Below are 4,203 nucleotides of genomic sequence, written 5' to 3'. Positions count from 1 at the left end.
AAGTCATTTAGCTTCAAGTTTAAGAGCTTTGGAGTCACTCAGCCTGGGTTTGGGTCCCAGCCCTGCCACTTTCTAGTGTGATACTTTGAACAAATTACCTAAACTCTTTGAATCTTAGTGTCCACCTGTTAAATGATAATAAAAACGCCTACAAGTCACAGTGTTGCAGAGGGGATTCAGTGAGATCCCGCACGTAGAGCAATTAGAACAGTGCCTGGCATTGAGTGGTACTCAGTACTTGTCGGCTGTGATTATTTTCTGAAAGCATGAGGATAAAGGGGCAGTTTGAGATTGCTAGAGTTTGTCCACTCAGGGGAAATTTCATCTTGTCTAGTAACAAGACTTTTGTCACTGAAATAATTTTTTAACGATGTTTAGTATGTTTCAAAGTATAACCCAAAGCTTTTCTCTTTTCTTTCTTTTTTTTAGTATACGTAAAACTGAGGTAAGAAACTTTAATTACGCAGGAGATCTGTAGAAGGATTAATCATTTTAAGAGAAGAATCATTTTTCCAACAGCCCCACTGCTATGAACGATACCTTCATGAGCCTGGGCCACCTTCTCCAATGGATCCTGAGGACGAATTACTGGTCTCAACCAACCAACTTCCATTCCAGCTTGAAGGACTGCTGCAAACTGCTGAAATTCCTCCTTGGTGGATGAATAGAGAGCAACTTCTATTATGCTAGATTCCTTAGCCTTGGTGTCCCGTGGGTTTATTTCAATAGGACCTCTGCTGCCAACAGCTATTACTCATCCTCCATGTGACAAAAGATTCAAGTCATTGCTAAGATTTACATTAGCTAACGTTTCAGTAATCATATCAACTCCTTCTTCACCAACAGATTTCTTAATTTTATCAATGTAATTAGCTCCTTTGTGATTAAACACTTCGTGGGCTCCATTTTGCAAAACAACCTTTTGTCCTTCCTCAGTACCAGCTGTGCCCAAACCTTTAAGCCATAAGCTCTAGCAGTCTGGCATGCTGCTATTCCAACCCCTCCGCTAGCCCCATGAACCAGAACACTTTCTCCAGCTTTCACACGGGCACTGGGCAGCAGAGCTCGATAAGCAGTAAAATACAGCATCCCGACAGCAGCTCCTTGTTTCAAGTCCAGTTTTTATGGCAGTGTGTAAACAGTGGCATCAGCTGCCAGAGCATACTCTGTGTAGCCCCCAGAGATTGTGCCGGTAGTGAAAACTCTGTCGCCTTTCTTGAAAGCAGATACACTCTCTCCAACAGATTCTATTATCCCAGCCACATCTAAGCCAGGAGTATAGGGTAGAAGTGGTTTTCTACTGTTAAGTGCCAGAACGAAGATATGTGTCCACTGCGTTTATACCACATGTTTGGACTTTAATTAGAACTTCACTCAGTACGACAATCTCTAGGTCCATCCATGTTGCTGCAAATGACATTATTTCGTTCTTTTTTATGGCTGAGTAATATTCCATGGTATATAGGTACCATACCTTCTTTCCCGCTAGTGTTGTGCATGGATTTCTCAAATGTCGAAAATGAAAATATATTCCATAGAGAGGTCAGTATTATCTTGAAGCTACAGGGTCAGGGTAAGGCCGCTTGACCCACACAAAGGACTTTGTTTTGGCAGGAGGCAAAAAATGTTCTCTCTCCCCACAAGCAGTCTGCATGGTAAAATAGGATAATTTTTTTTTTTTTTTTTTTTTTTTTTGCGGTACGCGGGCCTCTCACTGCTGTGGCCTCTCCCACTGTGGAGCACAGGCTCCGGACGCGCAGGCTCAGCGGCCATGGCTCACAGGCCCAGCTGCTCCGTGGCATGTGGGATCTTCCCGGACACAGGCATGAAACCGTGTCCCCTGCATCGGCAGGTGGACTCTCAACCACTGCACCACCAGGGAAGCCCAAATAGGATAAATTTGAAGTGGCTATTTCCTTGACTGTTGCCCCACAAATACTGAGTCATGTCCCAGAACAGCTCTCATTGGTGGGATGTTCTGGTCTTAGCCGGGATGCCAGAGGAACTGCAGGAGGGCAGTAAGATTGAGCAAGCAGGCCTAGGCTTCAAGGTACCCCCAAACTCCGGAATTCCACACTCCACTCTCCTCTTCTGCACAGGTCCTAAACAACCCAATGCTTTTCTTGTCACAGGTTCTGAAGTGGCTATCTGGGGGACAGCTGCGTGATTAGTTAGCTGCAAGGGTTGGGACGCTCTTCAGACCAATTACAACCAGCATGGCAGGAGCACCAGCCAATGGAAAAGAACCCTGGCCCCAGTGCTGGAGCAGAGTCTAAAGAACCCCTGGGGTGGGGGGCAGGCCCCTTCTGTTGGATTGTAGGGAAATCCAGGGGACCCAGAAGACCTGGGCAGCAGGGATGAAGAGGGGCGTTTGGAGGTGGCTATTGACCAACTGCTACAGAAATATTTCAGCATGCTAATGACCTGTGTGGACACGCTGGTGCACCCTGGCTGAGTATCAATTCTAGGTCAAGGTGTAATGTTCAATCCCACCCTCATCTGAGCATCCCTTTGCCCATTGGCCAAACTGGGCAGCCTGTTTATAAATATGCCTCCTTTGGCACAAGAAATCAGTGGAGAATGTATGAACCAATTAAGAAGAAATCTCTTCCCAATTCTGAAAGGACAAATGGATGTCAAAATGGCACAGGGTTTGTTCTTCTTCTTCTGTAGCTGATGGAGGCAAAAATATGTGGGATCCCCACCTTCTAGCTGCTGGCAGTCTGGGAGGAAGCCTATTCCCAGTAAGGTGAAAGGAGAATCCGTTAATGTGGAGAGGAATTTCTGAGGTGGTCTTGGTGAGGGAATATCCCATGGGTTGTGAGCTCTTGGGGTGGGGACCATGACAGGCTCTGTGTACCCCCAAAACAGAGGGTACCCAGTCAGTACTCAGTGAGGCCAAGTATAAGTGTGGAACTCAGGCTTTGGGTAGAAAGCAGTGATCATGTATCAGGGGGCAAGTTTCAACAGAGGTGAGGGAGATGAGGGGAAGGAATGAGAGCTCTGAGAGAGAAGACTTGGAAACCAGCCTTCCTGGTCATGTGTATGGTCTCCAGAGGGAACAAGGCTACCAAGAAAAGTTTGTCCACATATTCTTTGAGAGACCCTGGGAGAGCAAGGCAGTTGTCCTTCGGAATTGACAAGGATGGGGGAGGGCGAGAGAAGAGATCACTCCACCACTGCGGTGGCCCGGGAAGAGCTGGCACAACTGGGCCTTAAAGCCAGCAGGAGAATGGAGCCTCGCCATCCGGAAGGAGCTGTGGGCAGCAGCAACCGTGGAGACACCTTCTCTGGGCTTTGGAAGCCGTCTGGGGGCTGAGAGTCCTTGGCTGGCAGCATTTTCAAGATTTTGCCTACGGCTTCCCCCACAAAAGCTGTAAGGGATTTGAGGCAGAAACAGAGGACCTGCGGCAGTGGGCAGGCTAGCCAGAGAAATGCCCGCTACTCATGACGTTTGGACGGCATCCTCCAGTTGACAAAGCACTGTCTCAATCCTAAATCTGTCCAGCAGAGATGATCATCCCTATTTTACAGATGAGAAAGCAAAGCCCCAGAGAGGTTAAGAGGTGGATCCGAGGTCCATCATGGTGATGCCAGGGCACACTGTGTCGCCATTCAGGTTCCCTGACTCTCAACTAGGTCTCCTTAATCGGAGTGGGATGCGAGTGAGGTGCCTGGGGTGCAATATGTAAGGAAGTGTGGTCCTTAAGAGGGAGGTGGCTGGGACACAAAATTTAAGGAGTCTGAAGTGGCTCCCCGGGTCATGTACACGCACGGGCTGCCTTCTCAGATTTAGCTCTGGGATGCCTTGCTTGCCTCACGTACATCCAGACCTTCCTTTAGTCACCTGTCTCATTCCAGGGGTGGAGGGTTTTGCCAGAGAAGCGCACTGCTGGGATTGCAAGCAAGATTCCCTGGCCCCGCATGCTTGCTGAGCAAGCCTGGGGCTTCCCCACAGGCTACACGCTCACTGAGAAGTTGCCTAGAATCTCAATCTGTTCCTGCAGCGAGGAGAGGGGGAGAGGAGGAGAGAGTTGCCACCAGATATGCCGGGCACCACAAACAAACAACAAGAAAGATTCATGTGCTCAACGGAGCTGAATTTTAATTGATACTTTCCTCAAACAGTGGTTCTGAACCAACATCCCTCAGCCCCCAAAGATGATGAAGGGGGTGCGGCTTAACGCCACAATTAGCAGACAA

At 48.3% G+C, this 4,203-nt stretch overlaps 1 pseudogene across 1 annotated transcript; it reads right to left on the bottom strand.

Annotated features, from left to right (window-relative positions):
• Positions 1-487: 487 nt before the first annotated feature.
• On the bottom strand, positions 488-1,298 carry LOC309808765 (quinone oxidoreductase-like; annotated as a pseudogene). The gene has a single exon. The product of its transcript is annotated as a quinone oxidoreductase-like (transcript).
• Between the last annotated feature and the right edge of the window lie 2,905 nt (positions 1,299-4,203).

This window comes from Mesoplodon mirus, assembly GCF_964341445.2.
Source record: "Mesoplodon mirus genome assembly, chromosome: 7".
NCBI lineage: Eukaryota > Metazoa > Chordata > Mammalia > Artiodactyla > Ziphiidae > Mesoplodon > Mesoplodon mirus.
The sequence above is the reverse complement of the archived record's forward strand: the minus strand, read 5'-3'. Positions and strand labels throughout refer to the sequence as shown.